Here is a 9,296-nt window from a genome sequence, read left to right on the forward strand (position 1 = left end):
TCCTCTGGCCCCCGCGTTTCCTCCATCCTTGGCTGAGTTAGGAGTGTAGCAGTTGTTTTGGTAAATGTACAGCAGGCATATGTACACAGTACCCTGTCTACCACAGCTGATGTTGAGTAATCACTGCTTCCATACTGGTGGTGGTAGTCAGTGAGAATACTGGCATTTGTGCAACAATCCTCCCTCTTTATGCCAAAGATCTTCCAGAGGTAGTGCTGGTAATAGCGTTCTAGGCTTTCCAGGTGGTCTCTGTAGTCCCTGTTGCTCACAGATGAGCATCATGATGACCGCAAAAAAGATGGAAAACAGTAGGGCTGTGTGAAACAGCAGCATTTCATTTTGACTTCCATTTCGACGGGACAGTGTTTTGTTTCGAGTTTCATTTAGTTTCAAAGCACTGTTCTGTTTCATTTCATCAAAACTGTTTTGCTGTTTTGATGCTGTTCCGACATTTTGCCCATAGGCTATAATGGGGAATCACAAAACTGCCTATAACTTTGTCATTTCTTGACTGATTTGAATGAAAACAGCAGGGATGGCAGCCCCTGCTAAGGCCACAAATTCTACCAAGTTACAAGTTATAGATGCAGGGGTTTATGGGAAACTGCACCTCAGGCTGCTGACAGCAAAACTCGTGACATTTGTGACTGTGTGTGTTAAGGCGCAGTAGGATGAAAACAGCAAGCATGGTAGCCCCTGCTGAGGCCACACAGCTTGCCAAGTTTCAAGGAGATAGGTGCAGGGGTTTCTGGGAATCTACGCCTCAAGCTGCTGACAAGCAAAACTCGTGACATGTGAGACTATGTATGTGTGTTAAGACACAGCTGTTTTTCTGTCCCCCCCCCAGAGCACTGGGACTGGAAGGGACCTCAGGGAAAGATGACAGTCACTGGCCAGCTACACAGTCAATATCAGAGCAGTCCTTTCCCCCTCTTCCCCCTTCCTTTCCTCACTTTGTTTCCCTGCAAGCTAGCCCAGCTTTGAAACTGTAAACATTTTGAAACTTTCAGGTGCCCTCATTTTGTTCTGAGGCAGTTTCGAAGGTTTTCATTTCATTTTGATTCCGCTGTTTTGAGCTCAAAACAAGTTGAAACAGCATCGAAACAAAACGCCTGGTGAAATTTTGCACAGCCCTAGAAGACAGAATTGATGACACTTTGAATGGCAAAGAGCTCCATAGTGGAGCTACTGAATAGGGTGGAGAAAGTCATCTGCTCATGAAGCAGTCTTAGGATGGTGATACATTTCCCTGGCCAGCAAAATTTCAATATGATCTTCTATATAGCCTCACAGTTAACAGTCGAAGACTTTGGTCAAATCAATAAAGGCCATATATAGTTTCTGGTGTTGTTCCTGGCATTTTTCCTGGATCTGTCAGGCTGCAAAAATCACGTCCATGGTGGCTCTCAAAAGTCTGAAGCCACACTGAGACTTGGGAAGGATTTCCTCGGCAAGAGGGAGCAATTGGTTCAGCAGAATATGAGCAAGAATCTTCCCAGGGATAGAAAGGAGGGCAAAACTGTCAGTACTTTCCACAGACAGATACATCTCCCTTTTTAAAAACATTGACAGTATTGACATTCCTTAGGTCAGCAGCAATTCCTCAGTGTTCCAGATTTTGAGAAACTGTGTGAAGCTCGTTTGTCATGATTTCCCCACCAACTTTGAAGACCTCAGCTGGTATGCTATCAGGGCCACATGCACTATTGTTCATCATCTGTCTTATCGCTTAGCGCAGGTGTTTTCAACCTTTTTTAATCTATCTACCCCTGGTGGCTGGACACCGAGTGGGGGGAGGAAGTGTGCAGCCAAGCAAGGCAGGGGGCATTTAGCATGTGGCTGAATGCCAGATGGGGGGGAGATTGTGCACAGCCAGACACAGAGCAGGAAGTGGGAGGACAGAGCACAGCCACCTCCCAGGAGCAGGAGCGGGGTGGGATGGGGAAGCTCACTGGGTTAGTGTGGTGGTTGCAGCTGCCGTGTGCAAGCTTCTTCACCCTGCAAAGGGGAGCTGCTGTCATCACCCTGCCCCGGCCCTGCTCCTAGGAGGTGGTGGTGCTCCATCCCTGCCTGCCCACACATATCCCCTAGAACCGGTCCAAGTACCCCCAGGGTACGCATACACCCGATTGACAACCCCTAGTGGACTTTTTTTTTAGAGGTTGGTAGACTGGCAAGTACTTCCTTTACTGGATGCTGCAGCATGGACTTGATGGTTTCATCAGTCACCATTGATTCTTAGTTTAGGAACTTTTGGTAGTGCTTCTTAGAGCAGTTTCTGATGGACTCATCTTTTAAGAGTGTACTACCATCTTCAGATCTAAGTGGGGTGAATCTACAAGAGTTTGGCCTGTATACAGAATCTACAGAGTTTGACTGCACTGAAAAAGCTCTGCATTTCATGACTGTCAACAAATTGGTGGATTTCTTTTGCCTTCTTTTCCCACCCTATTTTTGATTTCTCAAATCTTCCTCTGGGCTTCAGCTTTAAGGTGTTGAAAAGTTTCCTGCTTCTGACTGGACTTAGGATGGTTTTGCCAGTCATGGAAAGCTTTTCTCTTCTGATCAAGAAGGGCTTTGAACTCAGTGTTGTTTTCATAAAAACAGTACTGATGGCATCAGGTGATAAAGCCAATCGATTCCGTGCAAGCTCCACGGATGGTATGCTTTAGAGTTTTCCAATCTTCCTCAACACAAGTGTTATCATTTTCAGTCCTAAGATTGACAAGTTTCTTGTTGACATATGTTTGGAGGGCTTCACAGTGTCTGGGGGTCTGGAGGCATTTGATGTTGGACTGTCTTCAGACTGATTTGGGCCACTTTTGATGTTTCAGTGCAACCCTGATGGCCATGATTGATCTTACTAAGTGATGATTGGTCCAGCAGTCATTGGCTCCTCTCATAACTTGCATGATGTGAATATCTTTTAGATCACACCCTCTTACAATGACATAGTTGAGGAAGTGCCATTGTCTCAAGTGGGGGTGTTACCATGCTTTTTTGTGCCTGTCACGGTGTCTGAAGATAGTGTTAGTAATGACAATGTTATGCTCTGCGCATTTATTGAGTAAGAAGATGACATTGGAATTGGCCTTGTGCACTGCTTCCATCTATATGTTGCCCCTCCACATGTTAAAGTCCTGACAAACTGTTGCATTGAAATCTCAAAGGGGGATGATCTTACCCTCTTTCAGGATGATAGTCAGGATTTCATCAAGGTCAGCATAAAACTTTTATGTTTGTTCTTTCTTGGCATCGAGTCTTGGGACATATGCACTGACGGCGGTAGCAAACAAATTGTTGGTTGGTTGGAGGTGGAGAGTCATGATGTGCTCGTTAATGCCAACAGTGAATTCCATCATTTGGCTGACAATATGGTTCTCAATGGTGAAATCAACACTGTGTATTCACCTGTCATGTGCAGGTTTCCCTTTCCAGAAGAATGTATAGCCAACCCCCTCCTCCCTTACATGGCCTTCGTGCACACATCTGGTCTTGTTGAGAGCAGCAATATCAATGTTGTATTGCAAGAGTTCCTGGGTGACAATAGCTGTTCTCCCTTTAGGTCTGTTGCTGTTCAGGCCATCTGGTAGGGTTCATACATTCCAGGATGCGAAGGACATTTTTGTGTTTCAACCACAATTTGAGTGATCCCCCTGGAAGTGCTATCCAGTCAAATAAGGTAAGGTGGGATAGCCTATGTCTGGGGCACCTTTTCTAGCACCCTCCCTATGCAGTGTGAGCAGAGGAGACCCTAAACAGGACAGCTCAGTCATGATCACAGCTGCTAAATCACCCTCCTGTCCCATTCCAAGGGTGAAGGGACCAACACCTGACCACCACCTACAGGTGGATCCATGACTAGGCACTCCCAGCAACCACCGTCTGTCCCTCTTACAACTCATTCATTGCTGGAGGATGTTGTAGAGGTTTGGGTACTGGTGGTTAGATCCAGTGAGAGAAGCCTGTGTGTGACTTGTTTTACATGAGGAGGCTGTTGCATGTTGGCAACTGCATGGAGAAATCTTTGTCCAGTGGTAAGGAGATCCAAGACTACTGGGATACTCTTCTACTGTAACCTTCATCCACTTCACAGTCATTGAGAAGTATGCCTTCTGCATCCACCTGCCATTGAGGCCTTTATGTTATGTTGGACTACTCTTAGTCTGATACCTCACCTTTGATGTTACCACTATGGGTGTCCCTACCAGGTGTACAAGACACCCAACAGTGTTGCTTTTAGAGTCATCCTTACATGCATGCCTCTCCACCCAGTCAAGGTGGCAGTCCATAGAGAGGATTCATGTTGGCAAGCTCTATTTGACAAAAGGGTTGGGGTGCTCTATTCCTGCTCCTGAGTGGCCTGCCAAGCAAGCCTCAAACAAGACACACTGCTGCAAGCTGGAATGGGAGAGACAAGGGTGCATGGACTGGCCAATTTTTATAGGGCAATAAAAGCTACAGCATCCTGCTGACACAAGATGATCAAAGGTATTTCATATTATTCCCCCTGGTAACATATAAACAATCCTTGGAGGATTGAGGGCAAGAAACTATTAAGACTGAACACCACTGATACCAGGACACAGGCAGTCTCCACCACTAAAACAAACAGTTAATCTGTCAATTCATCTCATTACTCTCTCTTACTTTCCAGCATCAGCTCTCTTATCAGGCTTGATAGCCTTTATTCCTGGTCTTGTATTGACCAAACACTGACAGAGTTACACTATGGAATTTGAGTCAGAAGGAAAAAAAAATTACAGAATCATGCTATGGTTACCCAACTACTCCTACTGGCCTCAGTACAAAACCAAATTTAAATCTGAGAAAGAAAATACTCTTTCACGAAATGTACAATGAGCTTGTTTAATGCATTGCAAAAAGATACTTTTGAGGCCAGGCAGGATTCCAAAAGAAAAAAATGGGTTATTTTTATAGCATCTTAGTGTCCAAATATGATATAATTTTAACACTGCTTCATCCAGATTTAAAGTTGGAGTGGTTTTGGTATGTTTTAATACTTTTAAGCTTGTTCACACCTAACAATTAAAACATACCATGGTGTCCTTTTGAAATTTTCCCCTATTAGATGGGTTCCAAATGTATCCTTCCACACCCTTAGGTTCGGGGAAGAAGGCACTGGTTGTTTCTACAAAGTCCCATTGCTCTCATTGCGCTCTCCCAAACCAAAACTTAGAACAGAAGGAAAGGCTGTGACCTCAAAGCTAAAAATTCTGCCCTTGAACAATATAATGTGAATTTCATTCAATGGGAACCCAAAATTTTCAGAGCAAAGTCTGGCCAGGGTGAGCAGCAGCACATAGCCAGCTCTAAGTCAAAAGAGGCTAGGGAAACATTGCCCTATTATACCAGGGCACTTTACCTTTTGCTCAGAATTGTCCTTCATTCATGGTGTTTAGCAACATCCTTAGGCCCCTGACACATTACATCTATTGTGCAATCAAACTGATTAACTGCACAATAAATGTAGACACACTACATGTGTAAAGTAATTCTTTGGCCATCCCTCACAGTTGAAGATGATTGTCTTCCATAAATGTCTTATTTGTGGGTCCAAAGATGGCTGCCAAGGTAATTATCATGCAATAAAAAATAAAAATTTTATGCAATAACATTTTTAAAAAAGTAATAATCATGCAATAAAAATGGCCAACAAGCCACAAAAATAGTTATCAAACTAAATTTGTTACTTGAAAAAAAAAAAAAAAAGACGACCATTTTTATAGCTGATTTCTATCAAGCTTTTATTTTAACATGTGGCATGCCACATACAGGGCAACAGTGTTTGGCCATAGCACCCAGTATCTTGGGGTAGACTGCTCTCTCCTCTCTTCACTTCTTCCCCCTGCCCTCCAATTCCTACAAGGAGACTCATGTTTAATTCTGCTGCCCCAGGAAGCAGTGTACTAACACTGCATACAAGGTGTGAAGGCAGATAGCTGCAAGATTACTTTGTAATTGAACACAGGGTAGTTTCATGTACAACTGCCTTTGTATGATTCATTTTCCCCTCTGCCTGTGTGGCTTTTTGGCTGAAAGGAAGGAAGTCTGTTGACTATTTGGGGTCAAGAAGTGTATTTGTCATCTGGCACAAGGACATCTGAGCAAATCCCCACCACCACATTATGACTCATTTTTTTCCATCTGTAAAACAGGAATGATACTTTCCTATCTTCAAGTGCCGTTGTAAAACATCATGGGAGCTTGGTGGTGGACAGACAAAAATTTCCACTGCTTTACAGGGAGAAGCCAATGGCTACTTGGGTAGCACATCAGCTGTTAAGATGTATCTTTTACATTTCTCTGCTCCAACAGTGGTACAGGTGAGCTAAACCACTTTAACTTCACTACTGAATGAAATGGGGTTAAAATTAAATGGTTTGGCTTCACTTTTATTGCTATAGGAGTAATACTGATGTCTGTTCCCACCTTTCTTTAAGGATTTTGAAATTTTTGGGAGAAAGGAACTAAAAAAATAAGTGCTATTATTGTAGGGAGTACAAGTGAGGGTATGATTTTGATTTATCACAGTAATGCATTCTACTTAGTAACCAACTGAATACAAACAATTATTATTATTCTTATTGATAATACCACCCAGAAGAAACAGTTGACATCACAACATGCACAAGAACCTAATGAAAGAAGGAATGGCTCTGAATTGCAAATAGCTGACAGGTTGGCAACTGAGAACATGGACGGAGTGAGAATTGTAGAATCCTCAGATCGTAGAAAATTGGGGTTGAAAGGAAGGTCATCTCTAGTCCAACCCCCTGCTCAAAGGAGGACCATCTGCAGTTAGATCATCCCAGCCAAGGCTTTGTTTAGCCAGGTCTTGAAAGCCTCCAAGGATAGAGAGCCCACAACCTCTCTTGGGTAACATGCTCCTGTGTCTTCCTACCCTCCTAGTGAGAAAGTTCTTCCTAATATCCCACCTAAACTCCCCTTGCTGCAATGTGAGACCGTTGCTCCTTGTTCTGTCATCTGCCACCACTGAGAACAGTCTAACTCCATCCTCTTTCGAACCCCTGTCAGGTAGTTGAAGTCTACTATTAAATTCTCTCTCAGTCTTCTCCAAACTAAATAAGCCCCTCCTCAGAAGACATGTGCCCCAGTCCCTCATCATTTTGTTGTCCTCTGCTGGACTCTCTCCCACTTTTCTAAATTGTCCCTAACCTTGCACCACTGTTGGCTGCTCACCTCCTCCCCAAACTGTGCTGCCAGGTGCAGTAAAGTCTGGGAGCTGACCTTGCCTGTGAAGACTGCGGTGAGAAAGGCACTGAGTACTTCAGCCTTTACTGCATCCTCTGTTACTAGGTTGCCTCCCCCATTCAGTAAGGGACCCACACTTTCCCTGACCTTCCTCTTGTTGCTAACATACTTGTAGAAACCCTTCTTGTTACCCTTCACATCCCTTGCTAGCTGCAACTCTAGCTGCACATTCGCCTTCCTGATTTTATCCTTGCATGTCCAAGCAATACACTTATATTCCTTCTTAGTTTTTGTCCAGGTTTACACTTATTGTAAGCTTCATTTTTCTGTTTTAGCTTTCTGAAGAGTTACCTGCTAGGCTAATGGGCATTATGCTATGTGTGAATTTCATTATACTATCTGTGAACTTCAGGCTACTAAATTGGAGGTAAATTGGAGGTAAAGGCACAACGGCATCTAATGCATGATCCACACAATCATACCTCCTGCAATGCATGTGTGGCATAGCAGGAGGTGTGACTGTGGGATTGTGAAGCAAGCCCCATCATGCCTTATTGCTGGGGCAGGAGAAGCCCAATCCCAGGCTCCCCCTCCACTGACAAGAAGCAAGCTCCTGAGGCTGGGACCACCCTGAGCTGATTGGGCTCTCACCCATGGGGGCATCCCATGCATCCCTGCAACTGGGAGATCACAGTAGCTGGCTGCCCAACCACAGGGGTGTGTGATGTGCCCCTGCAGCTGGGAGCTCCCAGGTTCAGGTGTGCACATGGACCCCCCTAGCTGAGAGCTGCAATCAGCTGATGGGGCTCTCAGCCACAGGGGTCCCTGGCCAACTAATGGTGTGATAGAAAGCAGCTATAAAGTTATGACACATTTTGTGGAATAACTTTGTAGCTTATTCCTCTTTTTATCATGCCATTAACTGACTAAATGGGTGGTCACTTAAGGTGTGATTAACTAGTTAGGTGAAGTCCCAGAGGACTGGAAAAGAGCCAATGTGGTCCCTATTTTCAAGAAGGGGAGAAAGGAGGATCCGGGCAACTATAGGCCAGTTAGTCTCACCTCTATCCTTGAGAAAACCCTTGAAAAATTTATCAAGGATCACATTCGTAGGAGTCCAGTGGGCAATATAAGGCTGAAGGGCAACCAACACGGGTTCACAGCAGGTCGATCCTGCCTGACTAACTTTGTTTCTTTCTACGAGGAGGTCAATAAAAGCTTAGATGCAGGAGTTGAGGTAGATGTCATCTACTTGGACTTTAAGAAGGCCTTTGACATGGTATCCCATCCTATTCTTATAAACAAATTGTATGGCTGTGCCATAGATGACTACACAGTCATGTGGGTGGCAAATTGGCTTAAGAGTCATACCCAGAGAGTGGTGGTGGATGGGTCGGTATCGACCTTGAAAGATATGGGCACCCAAACCTGGGGTCCCCCAAGGCTTGGTCCTTGGGCTGGTGCTGTTCAATAGCTTCATCAGCAACCTGGATGAGGGTGGAAAGCACTCTGTCCAAATTCGCAGATGACACCAAACTATGGGGTGAAGCAAACACACTGAAGGGAAGAAACCGAATCCAGGTGGACCTGGACAGGTTAGAGAAGTGGGCAGAGAACAACAGGTTGCAGTTCAACAAGGACAATTGCAAGGTGCTGCATCTTGAGAGAGGGAATCACCAACACACCTATAGGCTGGGGGCAGCACACCTTCTCAGCAGCACAGCAGTGGAAAGAGATCTCAGAGTCATTGTCACCTCCAAGATGAATATGAGTTGTCAATGTGACGAAGTAATTAGTAGAGCTAACTGCACACTGTCATGCATTAGTAGATGCGTCACGAACAGGTCCAGGGAGGTGATGCTCCCACTCTATGTGGCACTGGTCAGGCCACAGTTAGCATACTGCATCCAATTCTGGGCGCTGCAATTCAAGAAGGATGTGGACAACCTTGAGAGGGTCCAGAGGAGGACCACTCATATGGTTAGAGGCCTGCAGGGAAGGCCTTACGAAGTAAGCCTGAGGGACCTGAACCTTTTCAGCCTCCACAAGAGAAGGCTGAG

General features: G+C 44.8%; 1 protein-coding gene across 3 annotated transcripts in view; it reads right to left on the reverse strand.

Moving 5' to 3' along the window:
* Positions 1-9,296, reverse strand: part of MICAL2 (microtubule associated monooxygenase, calponin and LIM domain containing 2) — a 193,348-nt gene that overhangs the window by 82,266 nt on the left and 101,786 nt on the right. The gene's annotated exons all lie outside the window — the stretch shown is intronic.

This window comes from Gavialis gangeticus, unplaced genomic scaffold, assembly GCF_001723915.1.
Source record: "Gavialis gangeticus isolate Ggan-Ray unplaced genomic scaffold, GavGan_comp1, whole genome shotgun sequence".
Lineage (NCBI taxonomy): Eukaryota > Metazoa > Chordata > Crocodylia > Gavialidae > Gavialis > Gavialis gangeticus.